This window comes from Corvus brachyrhynchos, unplaced genomic scaffold (genome assembly GCF_000691975.1).
Source record: "Corvus brachyrhynchos isolate BGI_N302 unplaced genomic scaffold, ASM69197v1 scaffold100, whole genome shotgun sequence".
Taxonomy (NCBI): Eukaryota; Metazoa; Chordata; class Aves; order Passeriformes; family Corvidae; genus Corvus; species Corvus brachyrhynchos.
In genome coordinates, this window is record NW_008236230.1 from 1622503 (window position 1) to 1644244 (window position 21742).

The 21742-nt window shown below is 42.7% G+C and overlaps 1 protein-coding gene across 1 annotated transcript in view; it reads left to right on the forward strand.

Moving 5' to 3' along the window:
• Nucleotides 1-21742, forward strand: part of F13A1 (coagulation factor XIII A chain) — a 191889-nt gene that overhangs the window by 70770 nt on the left and 99377 nt on the right. Inside the window, exon 4 of the mRNA XM_017746922.1 lies at nucleotides 1732-1871. The gene's annotated coding sequence lies outside the window, so the exon portion shown is untranslated. The remainder of the gene's footprint in view (nucleotides 1-1731; nucleotides 1872-21742) is intronic.

The following is a 21742-nucleotide window of genomic DNA, read 5'->3' on the forward strand; positions in this document are numbered from 1 at the left end:
GAGTGGGAGAGAACCTCTTCCTCCTTGTTCTCCCTACTCCTGCTCTTGCTTTCTGCTGTGCAGTGTCATGCTGAGCTCGTAAAACATTTTACTGAAGCAACTTTGTCTCTATCCTGGAAGAAGAAAATATTGCTTTCTTTCTGAGATAATTTGCTGCTGGATTTCTGGATTGTATCAATTCCCAGGAGCTCCGAGAAAGCATCAGAACTGGTGGCAGATAAGCAAGGCAGAATGTCTAGGAGTCATGTAGGGACTGTGGGATTTCCATGTTTGAGCAGTGGCAGTGAAATGTTGGATGGGCTCAGTCATCCTGTGCTGGTTCTCCACCGAGATGAAGTCACTCATCACTTGAGCCGCAGTAACTCACCGTATGTGAACTCTCGGCCTGCCTCCAGAACGAAGGGGGGATGTGCTCACACAGAAATCCTCTCCCAAATAGTCAGCTGGGATGAGTGTTCCCACTGTCTCTCAAGCCACATTTCACCAGAATGAGCGCTGCACTTACCGGAACTACTCTCTAGCAGCTGTGTATTACCTTGCTGTGGATTGTATTCCTTCTAAGGATTCTCAGGGTAAAAAGAGGTGTGGATTTTGTCCTTCCAGAAGTTTCTTGATAGTGATTGGTCCATGGTTACCTTTGAGGTGAAGCTAATCAGAGGAAAATTTGAAGAAGAGAGTTGCCCACACTGGAAGTGGAAAGTTGGATTAGTATATGCAAATTACAAAGGGACTGAAGAGTTATGAAATATAATGCCAGTGGATCAGTTCCCTTTACTCTTGCCAGGCTGTCAGAACTTCATCCCCACTGGCTAGCAGTCACATCTGTGTGTCTCCCAGTTCCCTCAGTGCAGGCAAGCAAGGAAACTGAGGTATCTCCTGGGAAACAACACCTTTGTTAGGCTTCTCAGGGGGTGCTACACAAAAGAAAAAAGCAGAAAGGGCTTTAACAGGAAAATAGAGAGGTGCAACAGTCTGAGCAGTGTGAACATTATATTGTTGGATGGGCACTCTTGCCTTTAATAGGTTATCTTTTTCCATTAGAGGGCTGTTTAAATTTTTAAGTGGTGCACAGGCTCATAAGGGCTTTTACTGCATGGGTTCCCATTTTCATGTGGGTTTTGAATGTGTGGGAAAAGCTGATGCATTAAGATCTATTTCCAGTCTTCCCCTTGGGAACTATTGATGGTCATTTCATCTTTCTTACATGACTTTTAAGATCCTCAACCCTCCCCCCCGCAAATGAAAAAGAAAAAAAAGGGAAATTATTTTCTGGTTATTTCCCAGTGAGAAATCTTACAGAGGAATACCAGGGCTGAAAACAAGAAGCAGAACATAAATTCCAAACAGCTTGCATTCAACTAAACCCACAATCAGCATCCCAAAATTAATTTTGACATAAGTTTCAAATAAAGTTCTTGTGGGGTAAAGGAAAAAAAGCAGAAATAAATTATGATTTTTTGGTCATGATTTGGATTAAGAATACTTAAATAGTTGTGCACATGTACAATATCTCTAGCAATATGACTGGCTTCCAGATGGGAGGGGGGGAATTATATTAATGAATTATGGGTCTGATGAAAGGTCATTCTTCTTCTGTCACATAGACTTCAAATCAGCCACTGCGTCTCCCTTGCTCCTTCTTCTAAGTAGAGTGCTGCATAATCCGAAATGTCTTTTCCCTGGTGTTTTGCTGATAAAGTAATTTCTAATTTGCTTTAAAACTTGTTATAGGTATGAAAAGGAGCTTAGTTGTATAGAGAAAATGCTCCTCACTTTGAAGATCTCGTTTGAAGGGCCAATGGAGAAACGCCCTGGAATTAAAGATACTTCAGAGAAAAAAGCAGGGAAGCACACAGACACAAGGAAGAAAGGTAAGCATCCTGTCTATTGGAGAAATTGCCTTGAAGTAAGAGAAATTATTTCCCCAGAGATAATTTGGTCCTAGGAGTCAAATTGTCACTAAACAAAACGCCAAATCAAGAGCAGCAAATTGATTTTTCTTCCAGTGTCTTTCCTCTAATTTTTCCCTAATTAAAAAGAGAAGAAGGATGTGATAAATCCAGATATTTTTTAGCTCTCTGCTGCAGTCATCCCTGAAGAACCTCTTCCCTGTATCCATTTTATTGGTGGGAAGTGGCATGAAAGCCTCTAGGTTAAATTTTCGGAGATGAACACTTACATTCACTTTAATTGGAAAAGCAATGGTTACAAATAGTGAATATCTACTGCCTATTGTTAGGGAAAGTTGTATGCTCAACATCTATGAGAAAAGGGTCACGTACATAAATGTGAGGTGTAAGCACTCAGGTCTGGTTTTGGACTGAGTGATCCAGTCAAGCACATAGAGAAACCATTGGTGGGGAGGGGAAATTAAAAGTTATATATAAAAAAAACTTTAAGGAGTTCACGTTGTTCCATTTGACAAATATTTGTGTCTTTTGCGATCATCTGTTTCCTCTCCCAATACATGGAAATGTAGAGACTACATGTTTCTTCCTGCTTTTTAGTCTTGCACAACTTTCTTTGACCACTCCCAGGCACTCAAAGCACTTAGCACAGTACTTCCCTTTTGGCTTCTCATTTGCCAATATCTGACACCAGCATTTCTCACCCAGTTCCTTCTCTCTGTTGTTCAGTTGTTAAATGAACCTTTCTGGCCTGAGGTTTTTTTCCTAGAGAATGGATGACAGGGGTGCACAAAACACATCCAAGCACTGCTTGCATGTTTGGAGACAAGGAAAGCAAAGTGCCAGCTCTAGGTGAAAGCTCAGGGTTTGTGCTGTGTAATTTATGTTTAATGCTACAGCAGAACCTGTTTTTTGTGCCTGGCTCTTCAAAGATGTAACTTCTGTGACATGTTTTGCAGCTCCTCTTGTGCGTGAGAGTAAAGGACATTTTGACTCACTTGAGATCCCTAGAAATGTTAAAAAAAGAAAGGGAAGAAAATTGTACAAGAAAAGGCACTCATGTAACTGTTGAGGTGATATTACCAGGTGTCTTTTCATGTGCATCCTTTATTTTTCCTTCTATCTCATCAAATTTAAACAACCTAATCCTATGAAGGATTAAAGCTGTGATGTCTCCTTGCCATGTTTCTGTGTTCTGGGCTTTTCTCATGAGTTAGCATTTAAGGTCTAATGAGCTTGGAGGTTTAGTGAAAGCACAGGCAGCAACTATTTACCCATGAAATGGTTGAAGGTGGTGCCTTTTCCTTGGTGAAGGAATGTTATTCCTTTCAGCCACAATGAAATGCCTTCAGTCAATCATATGGTCCCTTAAAGCACCTGGGAAATGGAATGTTCGGTCTGGGTTCACTGAGGCCTCATTTGCCCTTTCTGTGTGGGGATAAGTAGAGCTGATGCTGGAGGAGAAATGGTGCACACACAGTCCCGTTCAGGGTGCTAGTTTTGCTCTGCAGAGGCAACCTTCTGCACCTCAGTGTGGTGGTATGTAGATCTCAAGGGTTACTTCTTTATGAATGCTGAGGGGCTGGCACATCTGGGGCCCTCTGTTACTCTTGCTAGCAAAAAGGGTGGGTTTTGAGTTCAATGGGGCAAAAAGCCTGGAGAGAATAGGAGAGTTATACAGAAAATTAGAGAATGATTAGAGGTGTAGAGAACATTATGCAGTGACCTATTTTGGGAGAGAGCAGAAGAAACTCATGCAGATAGAATAATAACCAGGAGTGCTGCCTCCCTGTGATGAGAAAAGAGAGTAAGAACAGAACTGGGGGAACAAGCAATTGCACCTGTGTTTTCTGGAGATGCAAAGCAGTTTGCTGCAAGACCTGTTGGCTTGATTTTACCCAGGTGAGGAAGCTGGTATCTTCCAGTGACATCAGGGTTGGGAAGCTTTATGCTGTAGCCTTCTTCTTACTACCTGATGGGCTTCACAGAGTTTGCTTAGGTCTGGCATACCTGGCAAAACAAATGTGCAATCTGTGTGTAGAAGATCTGGGGCTCTTTGGTAGCCCTGCCAGACAGTGCATCTGATCTCTGCCCCAGTGGTTGTCCAGATGCTCCTCGCTTCAGCTGTGCAGGGTGCCTGTGCATGGAGCAGTCCTGATTCCCCAGGCTTGTGTCAGGGTGGTGACCATGGCCGTCTGCCTGCTGCCAAAACCAATGCATCTCGCCAGTGGTTTCCATCTGAGTTGCTGAGAGGAAATCAGGGAATGTATGTGTTTGTCTCTTGAAGGTTCATGTCTTCTATAAGCACCTCGGCCTCCATCCAAAGCACGCTGAAGTCTGTAGCATTCTTTTGAGTCTGTAAAGGTGGACCAGGCCTGTTGACAGTAAAAAAAACCAACAACCCAACAAAGAGCAAAATTTAGGCTGAGTCTCCCTTGAACTCTAACACCACCATTAAGAATTTCATTCAGTGTGTCTCTTCTCACAGCCATGATAATTTGGTCTATGGTCCCTATATCCCTTTGCTATCCAGTATTTATTTATTAGTTTCCTGCTGTGACTAATACTTCAAAGAAAACACCCAGTGCCTTAACGCATCCCCTGCTCCACACTCTGGCTTATTCCACTTGAGATTATCCTGAGTGTGAACGGAAGGTAGTCATGAGGAGTCCGAACAATTCTCCATAATGAGAGAAAGTTGATTACCTCCTGCTCCGTATGTTGCATGTTCACATAGGGGACTGCTGGAACAGAAATCCTGTCTACCTGCAAGTACATAGAACAGACCCTGGTATCACAGGCTCCTTAATGTTTCCAGGTGGGAAGAAGAGTTCTTTCCTTGCTCATGGCCCTTGTAGAAGCAACTTGCAAGAAGTGTCAGTGAGTTCTAACTGTAATGTCCTCACATTACCTGCTGTGGAAAGGACTGGCTCCTGAAACTGGTTTTCAAAGGTCTTTCTCACTCTGATCTGACCTTCCTAGTTATTTGCAAGCACAGTTTGACATTTGGATAATTAAGCTCATAATTTATGACTGAAGCGGGAGAGCATTTTTTTTTTCACTGGTATCTGATCCAAGGTGTGGAGAGGTCACACTAATAGGAATCCTTATATCTCTTTTCTGACTTCAGTAAACTCACTCTGAATGAGGTTACAAAACTTATATTGATAAGTCTTGCCTCTGAGAGATATCAGCTAGGGACAATATTTACTGGAGTGAAGTGGTACTGCTGTAGTTGGTGTGGTTCAGGATAGTCTCACGGGGTCCCTGCTATCCTTCCTTCTACATGAAGAAAATGCTTGTGTTAAATATTCATGTGGGCGGAAATATTTTCTTTGTGGTTGGCACTGTGGTTACACTGTAGCAAGATAACCCATGCAGTTTCTGTGAAACCACCCGTCTATCTAAAAGGCACAATATCCGCAGGGGTGAATAATAAGGATAGTCTAAGTCTGAAATGGCTTGACAGGCCTTATTTTATTGGTCACAGCATGACCACACAGCTGGGATGGGGGGCGGGGGTGGGATCATATGAGGATGCAATGGGAATACAACAGCACAAGCATACAATCACTTCTGTCGTCACGAGAAGTCAGGCTTCTGGAGAGAGCTTTCCGCTTACAGAAAGCCACCTTTTGCTGTGTTTCTCGTGTTCACATTCTCTGTAAGTTCAACAAGTGTTCACGTGCAAAGACAAAATCAGACCCTGCTGTTGCATTGTGGAGACAGAGAGAGCTTCTATGAATGGTGAGCTGCCTCACACACAACTCACCCCAGCAGCCATGGCTGTGTGTGTACTTACTATTTTGTGCTGGCGCAGCAGTCCATAATTGCTGTGTGGTGCTTGGCTGTGAGCAGCAAGGGCAGGACTTTTGTGTCTGAGCACCCTCAGTGGGTGCAAGGGGCTGGTAGCTCTTGTCCTGCTGGAGCAGCATGTAGCTTGTTTAAAAAGCATATATCTACATTACACTTGTCCAGAAAAAGCTTTCTTGTTTATGCCAGGGTTCTTTTCTGTGTGAGTTGAACCCTCTTTAAGTTAGTTTAGGTACAGTTGTACAGCTCTGCCATTGTAAAGGTGTGCCTCTGTTGGTGAAGGAGGGGGTAAGGGACGAGAGGGTAGTCCTAAACTGGACCTTTGGATCCAAATTTCAAGGAACTTTGAAAAAAGTCCCAGTCCCATATTGAGCTCTAGTGCTTGGGTTGTGAATGCTCTAATGCTGGATACAGGACAGATCCACAAAACCAGCTGTGCTGTGTGACAGTAGCTATTGCCTGAGACAGAGGCCTCTCAGACCATCTCTACAACGTGCTGCAATCTGCTTGTGAAAAGCAAATCAGAACTAGTTCTTCCATTGGAAGTGCTTCATGGAGCTTGTGGTAGTAGGCCATGCTTGGGTATGGCTTTGTCCTTTTTACAGCCACATTCTCCAAACCTCATATCTACTGAGTAAAAGGTGTACATGTATTTGTACACCCAGACTGTGGGTGCCCACTCTGTGCCCACAGCTCAGCAGCATGTTTCTCTCACCATTTCAAATACAGTAACTCTGTTTTTCCCAAGACCCTATAAACTTCCTGCAAGGATATCTAGAAAGATTTCCTGTTTTTTTTTTTTCAGATAAATAGCCCCCTAAAGTCCAGTGTTCTGTTTTGGGGTACGGTTTTAGGTTGATGTTATTTTGCATGTTCCAGTGGTGCATCCAGTTCCTCTTGCTGTCTATTACAGTGAGGAACCAGCCTTGTAACATTTGCCAGCATAGTGTCTGCTTTTTCACTAGGATAATTTCAAGCGAAGGGAAAAATGGGCTGGTTTAGGAGTATGGGGTGTTCTCTGCCACTTTAGTGGCAGGAAAATTTCTACCTTTCATAAGTGATTGTTTTTGGTAACAGGTTTGAAGTCTCCTCTTTCTTGACCTGTCAGTGCAGAAGGGTTCAAACGGAAAGAAAAGGTGATGAGAACGAACTTTCTTGGAAGTGTCCATTAAAGCTATGGCCTGGCCTTCTTGCTGCTCTGTGCTTTGATTTATGGGCCCTGAGCCTTTACTAACCTGCCAAACAAAGATGATCAGGTCAGATGAAGATCAGGCTACAGCTCTTCAAAGGGCCATTTGTTTTACAGGGACACTGAATGTCTAGGCTGTTTTGCAGCACAATAGTTGGGGAGAAAGCACAATAGTTTCTCTTTTTCTGTTTTTTTTCTGTTTTTTTTTCCTCATCGTTGTTTTCTCATCACCCAAAAAACGTGCTACCAGCTGAATGGTATTGAATGGTTTTCAGCCTCTAGAACTGAAAACACTGTCTGTAATTGATGTTTTGTTTTAAGACCACAGGAAACTACTTGTCACTATCCATTAATGAGCACTTGGCTAGCTGTTTGTTATCTTAAGAAAAGTAGATGATGAAGCAGAAAACTGCACCATCCAGAGTCTACTGTTTTATCCCTCCATCAAACTAATACTGAACTAACTTTCAGCACAAAACACCATTTTCATTATCTGCGCTCACTATTTTTTCCCATCCTCATTAAAATCTGCCAGAATAAGGAAAAAAGAGCTAAATCCACAGTGAGCTCATTCTGTCTTGGAAGTGGGGGAGGCTGTTCCTCCTACCAGTGGTGGTCAAGCCAAGGCTGGACCCTATTCATATGGGGGAAATAACTGCACTTCAACTGAACATCAGTAGATTCAGGATGGACCATTCATCCCACTTTACATGGAGGAAAATGGTGGAGAAGACAGAGAGGCCAAGACACTGACCCATGTTCCCAAACTGAGCACACAGGCAGCAGGGCAGCAATCTCATCCCCACCCAACAGGCACGTCTGGCTGCAACGCTATGTAAATAATTTAACAGTGGGATTTATGGGCTTCTTTCTCACTGTGGTGGCTTAGATTGTGTTTAGTCACATTTACCAGGATAATTGCCCTGAACTTGTGTTCTGGTGGCATGATAATGTGTAAGAGAGGAGCTGACATCCTCAGGTCACCAATTAAAAGGGGAAAACATGTCCTTCTCCTCTCAAAACAAAGTGTGAAAGACTATTTTTCTTCCTTTAAAAAAAAAAAGAATATATTTTTTGGGCAAGTGTTCAAAGATACAATAGAGTATCTCTCTACAGGTTGGATTGGCATCTGTTTGAATTCAAGGCTCTTTGGCTATAAGAGCTCATTGTTTTGCTCATTCTCACAATAATCAAACCAATGTGTCAGTCTTGATAGTTATACTCCATACCGAAAAGGATATGGCAATTGTTTTGTGAGGGGGGAAATGGAGCTATCACTTGCAGATAACCTATTTATTTTTAAAAATTGGAAAAATTTCACTTTTGTTTATTTTCTGCTCTGAGTAATTGAAGTATTTCTGTTTCCCACAGCCATTTTCTGACATGCAAATAGCAATTTGTTTTTATGTGCGATAAATCCTTCCTGTGTGCTTTCCACTCTGTGAAACAGGGCTGAGGAAAATATGCCTTTTTCCATGAAAATACTAATGACTGAATTAAAGCATGACTCAAGTGGGCACTGTTCTAAGCAATAATATCAAAGTTGTCACAATTGTGTGTGGGATTTAATGTTCCTGGATGATACTTGCGTTTAGTCTGCAGATCCATGAGTCAAGGCAACTGTTAAAATCTCTCCAAACCTTAGGTGGGGCCCAAATGACTTATTTTTGAGGTGTTAATAGAGTCATTTGAAGACATAACAGAGAACTGACTGCAAAACAGGGCCAGCTGGGAGCACAGGTGATGTGGGCTGTTGCCTTGGGCAGCAGCAGCCTGCCAAGGGCACAGCAAAATGGTCATGTCTTCATCGCTTGCTCTGCCTCTGCCAGCGCCTGGGGAAATCAGGTTTGCTGCCGGTGCCAGGGCAGGGAGCAGGGTGAGTGTGTGCAGACTGGGGCCAGCTGCTTTCAGCGGTCTCTGCTCCTGCCTGGCGAGTTACCTTCTGACAGCAGGAGCTGCCTGTCATCAGCTGGATGGGATCACAGTTTAAGGGCATGCTTTTCCCTGGTGAGCATACGCCTACTGTGGTGGCTTTTTAAAATCCTGCAAGATTTGTACGCTCTGTGAGCATGGGTAGAGTCTCTGCTATGTCCCTGCTACCAGCCCGTGGTGCAGCCTGGCCCCCCATCCTCTGTTCTCTCAGCTGGATTCTGATTGGGTGCCTGGTGTTCCCATGATGGCAGGTGATGATGGAGTTTGGAGCTCTGACAGCTCTGCAGTGAACACAGGGTGGTTATATTTTCCAGAAGAGGATGTTGTTTGAACATTTTTTAGTGCATTTCAGTGTAAATGTAAAGTAAATTTTATTACAGTACATAGAATTTATGTCATGTGAAAAAAAACTTCATTTAAAGTTCAGGCCCCCAGAGACATGAGCCTGATGTTCTAGGGTCAGTGTTGCTTGTGACTGACAGGCTCTTTTTGCTTTGACCCTCTTTGTCCATGCAGATAAATCTTGATTATGAACTATTTGACTCCTCTTCACAACATGGTTATGTCTTCCATGATATTCCACAATGCTGGAACTGTGCAGCAAACTAGAGTTAGGGAAACCTCTGGATACAGAACCCTCGGCACAACACAAACATCAGTTTAGAGTGGCTTTCTAAAAGGTGTGTTCAACTTTCATAGTTTCATTTCATGACTTCTTTCTTCACTAAGGATTCTTACTGGAGGAGAAGTACAGTCCCATCAGTGTACTCAGAGCCTGAAGCAGAGAACTAAACAGTTCTTCTGGGCAGAAAATGTTATGTTCCAGCTGGAAAGGTGTCCTTTTCTGGTAACCCTCACCTGGTGCCTGCACATGCTCTTCATGAAGTTGTATTAGAAGCAATTGTGGATACTGCAGTATTGATTGGTTTTAGGAACAGAATGGAAAGTATTTCCTTTGAGAGTTTGAAAGCCAGAAATAATTTTTTTCAGTTGGCTGTAGGATGGATATCATTACTTCTGAAAGCAGCAGCACAGGGCAGTGTGACTGACTTGGAACAAAGATTCCAAGCAGTGCTCGCTTAGGTGGAGATCTTTCTAAGCACTTCAATCCCTTTTTTTACATATTCATAAAAGTATTTGTATGAGGGAAAGCGTTGACCATTTTTAACCTGGATTCTGCTAAATAATGTCATAACAGTCATCTAATACTGACAAAAAGTGGTGGCAGGGTACCAGAGACTGGCAAATAAAGAGTTACAAGTGAATTTCTTCTAGTAGCTACAAAAGGTCGAATTTTCTCCTTTGTTGTTCTGAAGGCCAGCAGTAAGGCCAGCATGGACCTTATCCATCTTATGCATCTGTTTTAAGAGATATTTCTGTACAGTTGGAAATTGCTAGTTCAATGTGGCTGACCCAGAGAGTGCTCATCAGTCAGCTGATATGTGGCTGCTGAACACGTGTTCTTGTAACCTGTCCCAACAGCTCTGGGAGACACATCAGTGTAAACTGCTCCCTGATTTTCTTCTGTGTTATAAACCATGTATGTGATGTAAGATCAGATAAGAGAAAAATCCAGGTCAGTGGAGCTCTGTGGTCATTTGTGGTAAGATTTCAGAGGTAACTACTTCCAGTCATTTGTATTTAAGAGCCTGAAGTAAGATCCTGTTTAGTTTTCAACTGAAATAAAACTCCCTACTTTCGTGTATGACCGAGCAAGACCAACAGGGGAAAAAATAAAAGCAAGACTCTTTGGAAAATATATCTAAGTAGAATATCTGAAACTTGGCAGAAATGTTCCCCGGCTTTCCAGCTACATGGTTAGCTCCATGTTCAGAACAAAAGCAGTGTCTCCCATTGTTACTGTATGAGATGTGTATGCATTTACTGGTACTTCAGTAGGGAGGGAGGCAGTATGTGTTATTATCTACAAACATTTTGGGCTTTACATAGCAAGGAGCATATTTGATCTCTTCAGCTTATGGGTTTATGGTATGCAAGGTGGGTTTGTACTTACTTTTAAATATGAAACTGTTTTATGGTAGAGAGTATCTGGCTCAAGCTGGCTCCTCAAGAAGGGGCATGGCTCTTCTGAAGAAGTCTGTATACCTCTGATGGATGCACACAGGGCCTGCAAACCCTTTGGAATTGCTGCAGATTAAAACTGGGAGGATTTTTCCAACATAATCAATTCTATTTTTCTATGATTCTAAAATAAAATAATCCAACCATTAGTCCAGCACTGCCATGTTCACTGCTAAACCATGCCCCCAAGTGCCACATCTGCATGTTTTTTGAACATTTCCAGGGACGGTGATTCCACCACTTCCCTGGGCAGCCTATTCCAGTGCTTGACCACATTTTCAGTGAAGAAATTTTTCCTAGTATCTATTCTAAACTCCCCTGGCACAACTTGAGGCCATTTCCTCTCTTGATTGTTACCAGGGAGAAGAGACCACCCTCCACCTGTCTACAGCCTCCTTTCAGGCAGTTGTAGAGAGCAATGAAGTCCCCCCTGATCTTCCTTTTCTCCAGGCTAAACACCCCCAGCTCCCTCAGCTGCTCCTCACAGGACTTGTACTCCAAGCCCTTCACCAGCTTCATTGCCCTTCTCTGGACCTGCTCCAGCACCTCAATGTTTTTGTTGTAGTGAGGGCCCCCAAACTGAACACAGGATTCCAGGTGTGGCCTCACCAGTGCTGAGTACAGAGGGATGATCACTGTCCTGGTCCTGCTGTCCACACTGTTTCCTGGTCCTTTCCTAGCCACACAGGCCAGGAAGCCAGGACTGGGCCTTCTTGGCCACCTGGGCATGTGCTGGCTCATCTTCAGCTGCTGTTGACCAGCACCCCCAAGGTCCTTTTCCATTGGGCAGCGTTCCAGCCACTATTCCCCAAGCCTGTAGCATTGCATGGGATTGTTGTGACCCACATGCAGGAATGGGCATTTCACCTTGTTGAACCTCGTACAACGGACCTCTGCCCATCCACCCACTGTCCTCAACCAATCCTAGGAGTGACCCAGATGACTGTAGCATCAAAAAGGCTTCAGTACCTGATAATGAACTTTAGGTCAAAGTGCAGCTTAAAAGGAAAATCAAGTGATTTTCAAAATATATGTTCTTGCTAAATAGGTTGCATTGTTGCAGAGCTAGGTACTCTAAGTAATTCTAAGGCACTTGTCTCTGTTATCTAAGCCCTGGTACTGCCATGGCATTGCCTTATGGCAGCAGGAGCAAACCACCGAATGATGAATATTTAATGGAAAGGCTGATGTATATCTACAGTGAATCAATTGGTACAGAATTGTAAATAAAACAGTATTTTTAATTCACTGCTTAGGGCTGTTTAAGTATACCGTGTATGAGTTATGTCCACAGGGGAAAGGAGCTTAGGTTAGAGTAGCCCTGGCTGAAAATTTGCAAACATATATATTTTTATTTGATAGTGGTAGGAGTTGTCTGAATCAATTTTCAAGATAGGTATGTGTATATGTCTTCTTAAGACCAAAAGCAAAATGTTTAGATGTGCCTGGTTTAAATTCGGTTGTCCAAACCCCTGATTTGTCCCCCCATCCTTTTTCTCTGCTCTGTGTGTGTGTTCACATTAAACCAGTCTTCATGTAGGTGGTCACACTGTATTTTCGTGCTTTGGACTTCTCACCTTGATCCTGGTGGATGGTGCTTTTTCACTTCCTTTTATTCTCCTTCACATTACTTCATACACATCCTCTGAACCCCACACTGAATACAGGCCTTCCTCAGGGACTGGAAGTGCTCTGATCAGAGTTTGTAAGCTGTTCATGAACACAAGTGGATTTCTGCCCACTGCTAGCTCTCCACTGAGGTGAGGTGTTCTTGTATGTGAGCCACTGAGATGCAGATGTTACAGCTGTTACCACCTGATGTGCCCACTAATCTTTGATTCTGTATTTGGAATATGGGAGACCAAGGTACTTACAATTTTTTTCTCTTCTTGCATTCATGTTTAAAGCACAGCTCACGTTGACCTTCAGTGGGAGGTGGGAATTTTTACGTGTTATCCGTGTTCCAAATGTCCCAAAATGGACACCTGGAAAATGAAACATGAGTGCATTGAGGATGCTGGATTAGAATGAGTTTTAGGCAACTCTGTGATGTAGAAAAGCTCTGCCCAGAGATGGGTAAAATCTTTTTTTTTTTTGGAGTGGCACAGAATTGCCACTACTACAAACCTACCCTTTCAAGGCAATTTGGAAAACTGCTCTGTCTCTCTGTCAGACTTACTGTTGGAATTACAGCTCTTCTCTGGGTCAGGTCTTTTGGCTGTGCCCCTCTTTGATGTTGACCACGGGCTCTTTTGACTGTCAGCCCCTCTCTCCACTGCTCACTTTTAAGGTGAGGACCTCTGGGCTTGAACAAGAGAATTTTCTCTGCAAAACATGAAGCATTTCCATAACTTTCCTGTGGACTGCTTTCACAGCTCCAGAGGTTCCCATATCCAGGACTTGGCGCATGGGTGTTTTTTCCTTTCTGCTGCCACACTCTCCTAATGACCTAGCAGGAGGGGATTTAGGGCAAGAAGAGGGCCTCTTGCTTTATTCTATGAAGCTTCTAGGTCTGTGTGAATATGCAGGAAAGCAGTCCATGACACCGTTCATTTGGATATGGATCTTATCTCCAGGTTTATCATCAAAGGGAAGCACCACACATCTCCCAACTTCTGTGATTGTAAGCCCTATCAGACCAGAGTCTGCTTTATTATGCCCCCTTTGTTTCCAAAGTTAAATTCATCCTATCCACTGAAGGTGGCTGGAAACTGTGGGAAAACACTGTGTAACTGAACATTGGATCCTGGAGTATACAATACCTGGGAAAGAATTAGGGTTTTCGCAGGCATCTCCTGACTTTTTGGGGGCCAGAATTCACAACACTTCCTTGAACTGAGGGTTATGGACCACGCTCTTGGCCTTTCTGAAGGAAGGGAACTAACTTCTGTAGGTTGCCTGAAAATGGGAGGTTTTCTTCAGATTTTGCTCTCTGCAGTTACGTGATTTCTTAAGATGGACTTTATTGACCACCTTCCTTGACAAGTAGCCTCATAAGTTCAAAGCAATGTGCTATAAAATAGCCCTACTATGGAGATCAGTGTCTAGCAAGACTGGCTTTTTAAGTGCTGTAGAAAAATAGCAAGAAAATAAGTATGTGTAAGTCCAGGAGGATATTTATCCTACTAGCAAGTCTCAAATGTGCTCATTCAAACTTACTGTGGCACACTCTGAGGACCCAGCCTAATGGCAGAGACATTAAACTTTAGCATTAAGGGAGTGGACTGTGTAAGTTGGCTTGAAGGGTACCCAAGAGGTTTTATTATTTTTGCCTATGGTATTTATGGTGAGGCAGCTTCAGTTTTCTAGGAATACATCTTATTTTGTTTTCTTCTGAGACTTCTCTGTTATAAGAAGTTGTTGATTTAAAACTATGCAGAAGTAAGCAAACAGGACATTTCTCAGAAATGTTTCCATTCTGTTTTTCCAAATGATGTAGGCATCTAAAAATCTCTCATTGTTCCATGTGACAGGAAAGCAGAGCAGAAGATCAGTTAGGGGTTTTGGCAAACAGTGTGTATTTATGGGGCCAAAGAGAGTGAGAATAACTTGGTTATCACAGCAGCTGGGGAACAGACACCCACAATTTGTTAGAAGAAGAGGAACCAGGAGAGACTCAAAAGTCCTCTAGCTTCTGACTTCAAAATAGTTTGGTGGGTGAGAAATTCTCTTAAACAAGATCAAATCCTGCTCCTGTTTAATTAGAAAGGAGAATCCTGGTCTCCAGTGTCCTAGTTGAATACCTGGAACTAGTGGAAAACAATAAGAGACTCTCCACCCCCGTCTCCCCCTGATTTAGTGTGAAGGTGGAAAGTTCCCCTTCCTCATTTTCCTTCTGCTTGGATTCACACGAGAAGTCTGATTCCAGATTGATTTAATTTTCCTTTCTCCTGAATTTCAGTCTTTTTGAGGGGGATCCATCCCAGCGCCGTTGACTATCACTTCCTTAAGCCGCTGATTCCAGCCTTTCCTCGCAGTTCCTTGCAGGGCTTGCTGAGCCCCGAGGGGGTGGCAGTGAGGGAGGCAGCCAGAGCTGCCTTAGGCAGCGCTGCCTTAGAGCTGCTGCTGCTTCAGCGCTCAGCCTTACAGAGAAACAAAATGGAAATGATTCAGGAGCATGAACCAAAGTGGAGGTGCTCCTGGTACCAGTGGCATCCCAGAGGCCTTTGGCAGAGGTTTATAGATGTGAACTTTTGTGTTTCCTTGGTGAACGAGTCACTGTGGCTGTGCTTAAATCCTTAAAATGTCTTTTAAGCATTCACAATAGCATTTTTTCCCTGTTCGTGTGGCTACTTTCAAACACTAACTTCATGTACACCCAGGCTTTTGCAAATTGATATGAACTCTCCTCTGCTGGGTAGAAGCCAGGTTTGACCCAGAAGCTATTTAGCCATGCTAGCGAAGTCCAAAACGTGGTCTAATCTCTCTGGCAGGGTTTAAAAGCTTAAGCTCAATTTTTTTTTAGGTGGCTTTCCATTCTAAGAGTAAGTTCTTGTGCAGAAGGATCAAAATAGAGGGAGACTGAGCTTGCAGTTACTTGCAAAGTCAGGCTGGCTTTATCCTATGAATTTGCGGTATAAGAAATAACAAACCTAAATAGCGTGTCAGATCTTGACTCCATTTTTCATTGCTTCTCCTGTTCTGGGGGAGCTGCTACCTTGTCAAAATATGATGTGCGCAGAATAAAATACAAAAAAAAAAATTGAGCAACAAATGAGATATTCTCATCATGCTGAATTTTGTGGTGGAGATGGGACTGTTCCCTGGAACACCATGTACTAGAGGTCATGGCATGATATGTAACTTTAAACTTTCTCACTGCTGGTTTTGTTGTGTTAATATTTGGGTGCTCTGCTGAGTTGGCACTGCCGGATGCAGGTTGTTCCTTATCCATTACTGGCAGGAAATGTTGCATCAGAAGGGTGGATACAGACACCCTGGCTGCTGGGCACTTGCAATAGGAGATAATTTCCTGAGTGGCATGAGGCAGCATGGTTTGTATATCATGTAAAAAGCCCAGCTCTTGTGGCATTTTCCTCTGATTGCTAAGTCCACTGCAGAAGAGTAAAAACATATGACACTTAAAAATAGGATATATCCTCAACCATTGCAAACGCCGTCTGTTCTCAAAGAAACAACTGATAGAAAAAAATAACCTTGGGTTGAAACCTTGCATGAAGTTGCCATTTAAGATAAGTGGGGTTGGCTTTGTTATTTTTATTTTTTTGGAGGTGTGGAGAAGGGCTGTTTGATGGCAACTGAAAGAAAACAGATACGTGGAACTAGAGTGTGCGTGTTACAGACGTGCAGAGAAGTTGTGTCTTGAAGACCTGTTAAAACCCTGAGACCAAGCATCACAGTGACACTGGAAGGAGCCCATGCACTATTTTAAATCAGTTCGTGCAGGTGACTGCAGCAAGGTTCCTGCCCACCACCAGAAGGTGGTTTCTAGGGAAAATGTCTACATTACTAGTCATAAACAGGTAAGATCTAATTTTCCAGCTGGACACAGTTCTCTGGTGAACGGTATGGCTTCCTCACCCATTCCGGCTCCATCCAGTCTGCTAGTGAGGAGTGAATCAGTAGCCTAGGGAATGCTGACTCCATCCCTGTATGCTGCTCCCCCAAAACACACCCACAGCCACTGCCTCTGGTAACAGGAGCAAAGAGTCTGAGCTTTGGCCATTCCCAGGAGTCAGCACTGCTTCTTCTGGCCCTGTTAGGGTGTGATTAAATGACTGAAGAGAATTTAGTTTTCACATAGTGGCAATTTGCTGTCCCCCATGGAACTTCAGTAACTAGTCATACCACCTACCCCAAGTCTGATAAAAAATCTTGAAAGCCCACTAGAGGACTTGGTCACTTGTGCTGTTTTGGATACCCTTCTGAGAAGTCAGGTGGGATACCTTTAGCATATACCTGTGATTTCCTTTGGTCCCTAAACTGAAGGCAAACAGGAGCAACTCACCTTCTTTACATGAGCTGATGGCTTTAGAGCATCTATGGCCTATATGCAGGAGCAGAAGCACATGAAATTAGCAGGCCTCAGCAGCAACATAAAGCCTGTGTCTTGATAGTCTTGTATGGAATAGAAATTTGAAAATGCTTTGGCTGCATTTCAGTGCATCTGCCCTGCTCTATACTAATGTGAAGAGCAACTGACTTGGACTTTAGACACATGCCAAGAAAGTGTGCATGAGGTAAAGGGAACACTGCATGGTGTTTGCTCAAACAGAATAGTCATGTTCCAAGGTGGTGTCCTAATCCTGTCAACCTCCCTGTTTTTATGAGCTCCAAGTGGGACAACATGGTGAGGTAAGAAAAGGGCATTTTAATGAATAGGTTTGATAGGGATATTTCTGACTTGTTTCTTTTTTTGCATCTCCCAGCACAGGAATAACTGCAGTGATGTAATGTTGCTATTTAGAATTGTTTTCAAAGTGTGTTTTGAGTTTGGTGTCTGCAGTATTGAAAATTTTGCTTTGGAAATGAGTGCAGCTAAGGTAAAGGATGTGTGCATGCATTTTCAGGCTCTCTCTCTCTGAATTTGGACTGCCATGCTTCTGATCTTCTTATCTCCAGTCTGAACATTAGAAGATTTGAAGGGTACTAGCTTGTGCTCAGGTTTTGTGACAAGCAGATGAGGGATGGGACAAATCTACTAAATATATTCTCTGCTTTGCAGGGGAGTAAAGCAATAACCTGCTTGCCAGTGTTTGGTCCTAGCAGACCTAACTCCTGAGATAAAGACCTTTTAGTACTTATGCCAGGGAATGAGTAATTCTTTTGTGATGTGCTGCCACAGCACATTTCTCTGTTCTGGCCTTAACTGCGCAGCAACAAAACCTGGCTGCATTGCCCCACAATAGAGCAAAAAACCACTGTGACTTTGAGGGTAAACTCCATGGAAGCATGAGGAGTGATGTGGCTGGCATAGTTCACAGTGGTGTGAGAGCAAGCTTCTGATTTCATAAGTGACGAGACAAAGAACCTCAGTTTTGCAAGACCTTTTTTTTTTTTTTTGTCACACTGTTTCATACTGGAACAGTGTGACTAATTTACCAGGCCACAGACAGGGCAATAACACCCAGCCCTGTTTGTAACAAAGTATGCTCTTCTTGCAACACAACTCATACGTCTAGATTTGAGCCTTACGTGTGGGTCAACTATAGTTAACGTTTTAATACTCTAGCAATGTTTCAAACACACTCTGCTTTTGTCTACCAGCTTTTCCATTTCTTGCCACTGATGGTCTTGATCTTTCATGGCAGAAGTTCAATATCTCTCTAAAGTTGAAATAAAATCTTCTGTACTCTGAAATGTTAGATCAGCCTTATTATTATTAATTTTTTCCAGCTGTCAAGCTTAATGCATCTTTTAAAGCATCCTCCTACTTTAAGGTAAAGTTGTGAAAAGTGAATATGTAACAGTGCATATATATCTACTGTACATGTATCTGTTTGTGAGAGACCAGGACTGAAAACTAAATTCTGTTACCCCCTAAATCTGATTCATGTTCACCCCTTCTCACAGCTTTAGATCTACTTGTGAAGTTTGTAGCATTGTGCATCTTTTTAATGGGTTAAATGAAAACTCTGGTTTGGGGCAATACTAACTTTTGTCCTAAAATGTATGATTTGGCTTGTAGTAGATTCCCACCGTGGTGTCCTATGTCTGCATCCTGTCTCATTCTGTTCTGTGACTTCCAACTCATATTTGCCGTTCTGCCTAATATTTAAACAAGTTCATTAGGTATGGCCATGTTTTAAAAATACAAACTGCATTTTTCAGGCTATGGACAAACATGTTAAAAACCATCTGTGATATCAACTGCTCAACTTATGCTCTCCGAAGAGCCTGCTTTACTTAAGGCAAATGCTCTGCACTTACAGAAAATAAAGATGGTCGTTAAGTACCTCAATTCACGTTTGAATATTTCAGCTAAGACTGAAATCATTACAGCTTTTATTGTATCTAACCCTCTGGGTTCTTTTGTAAATGTGGCAGAGTTAAGTGCTTCTGTCATTCATCCCAGTTATTTGTGAGCCCAAATGTGGAGTTAGGTAACTCATTTCAAACATATGACTTTGAAAACAGGTGATGAGAGTGGTGAGTGAAAATGGAATGAAATTTCGTAGCCTGAGGCTTAGGCAAAATGTCCCTTTGGCTGTTCAGGTCAATGTGATTACCAGGGAAGTCTTCTTTTTCCTGAAGCATTTATTCCAGATGTGTTTCTTTAGCCTTCTGCTCTGCTTGGCTGACTGTTTGTCCTTGCTCTTTTGTACATAAATAAATTGAATTGTTAGATATAGAATTAGGAATTATCTTGGGTTATTGAAATGGTCTCTAAAGAAGGTAAAAATACTTCTGAGAAAAAAACCCCAGCAAATTCCAGGTTGGATTTTGTAAGCCACACTGGCATGGCCATGCTGAGGATTACCTAAAATTGTAGCTGTGTAAAATGCAGCGAAGCTGACATGAAAGTGAAAGGGAAAATGAACGTCGCACAAAAATTCTGTGTTTACAAAGTCACCTTCTGCACTGCAGGGACACTTTAAAGAGGAACATTAAGGGTCCTAAACCTTAGCTCTAGAGCTCGTCTGAATTTTAGTCCTTTTAAACATATTTGATGTTCGGTACCTTATGCCATATTAGAACAACAAAGGGCTCCTCAAAACAGCAACACAAAATGCTGCCAGCTTGAGGTAAAAATTCTCAAAGACTTTCACATGTCTTACTCATCGTGTCCTGTTCCTGCCCTCAGCCACTATAAGTGGTGGGAATCTCAATTTTACTGTTGAAGCAGATGGGCTTTCTGCAAGTCACTGAGGATTTCTACTCAGTTATTTAGTTCAGAAGAAAACACAAAAACTTCCTCCCCTGCCCTCCCCCTGTCTGGGCTGTTAGATTTTTAGACTAATGCTTGGATGTACTCCTTGGCTAATGGAACCCTACCTTCAGATTCTTCAGTTGTGTCTTTTGTTTCCCCTGTCCCCCCAAGAATTTGAGCACTTCAGACTTCTTCAAGGATTCCTGGTTGGAGCAAAAGCAATTGCAGCAACAAACCAAGCCAGAATGCTTTCAACAAGTCTGCAGGCCACATAGAAACCCAGTGTGTGTCTTCTGCAGATGTGCAGACCCAGTGCAGGGCCCCAGCTCACAGTTCTGCCTGGGTGTGTCTCTGCCTCCTGGAAGTGACAGACTCACAATACATGCCCCATACTTCTGCCTGGAGAAGCTTTACCCTCTGCCCAAGCTTCTGAGGGCATGGCTGTGAACAGCCACCATCACCTATTATAAATTTGTTTTCTCATATTTCAACTGCTACAGTAAAAATTAGTGCTTCACCACTGGTCAGGAACCAAGACTGACCTTAAAAAGCTGTAGACTCAGTTCTTATTTGTACTCAGCCACTTTTTTATGAGCTTGTTGTGCCATCAGCAACAAAAAAGGTCCTTTGCCCTTGCAAGAATGCTACAATGGGTTTTGACATGCATAAGAATCAGGAATGTAATATCTCCAAGTGCTGAATGATTTATAAACATATATTTAGTCAAAGGACAGATGACCACAGCATTCTCTGTTCTTCTAATGCTTTTTTTTTTGCAGTCAGAGAGTAAAATGTTGAATGAAGCAGGGTGTCTGAGGGCACACCTATATAAAGTAGGGCTGACAGCCTCACCTTCCCTACCCACACTCTGGGAGTTATGTAAATTCCCCACTGCTCCAAATCCAGCCAACATGGAGCATGGGCAGTGAAAAGTTTGAGTCTGTGCCAGCCTGTGTGCATGTACCCTTCAATTTTTCCCAGTTAACCTCGTGGCTTGGGTGTCTCCTGCAAAGCTGCTGTCAGCCACTCAGTGCGACCCATTCTTCCATTAAAGATTTTAGATGTCCAGAATATATGTCTTCTGTTGTTAGTTGTGGCTTCTTGCAATCCTGGAAATCCCAGTATCATCTTCATGCAAGACAGTTTTGACCATCACAGTTTGGGTAGGACCTGCTGAATCACGCTGTACAAACTGTGCAAACTGTCTTCGGTCATGCATGAACTTGGCAGTTCACTGAGCTTTGCTCAGCCATCTGCTTCCACCAGTTTCTTCCTCAGAAGAACAGCTTACCGCCTTGGTCAAACAAGACCCCAGGCTCACTCTGTACTTCTAGGTCTTCCTAGAAATATCTGTTCTCATGTGTGATTACTTTGGGGTCGGAATTCTCTGATTAGCTGTTAGCATCTTGTCATATGAGAGACCCACATTTTTTTTGGCTCAGTCTGGTCCATTACTGATAGAATACAGAAATTAACACGCTAATGTAAAACAGTTTTGGGACTGGGATGGTCCCCACATTTCAATTTCATTTGGCTGATGTTTATTTTTGTAGAAATATCAGTTGAAAATGTTCATAAAACTTCCCTGTTTCAGTTCTTTCTTGCGACATTTATTTCTGGTTTTATTTGTTTGGTTTTTTTGTTTGTTTGGATCACCTTAAAAATTCCCTTTTCCTATTGAGTTCCCAGCTCACCACATGAGTATGTCAGCATCCATAATAAAATACAGAGACCTCATTAAAACACCTTTCTTTTTAAAGTAGTTAGGAATGTCAACTTCTGATGGTATAGTTGGTGGCTGACTTAACAAGATAGCAAAGTTTCTTCAGAGTGGAGGTCTGCTGCTGTGCCGGGCTGATTAGCTCTCCCATTTTACGACTATGTGGTCATAGCTGAAATTAAAAAGATGGCTGTGTGGTCATAGCTGAAATTAAGATGTTAAAGTAAAATATCCTTCTTCACTTCACTAGAGTGTGTGGCCAAGTTAAT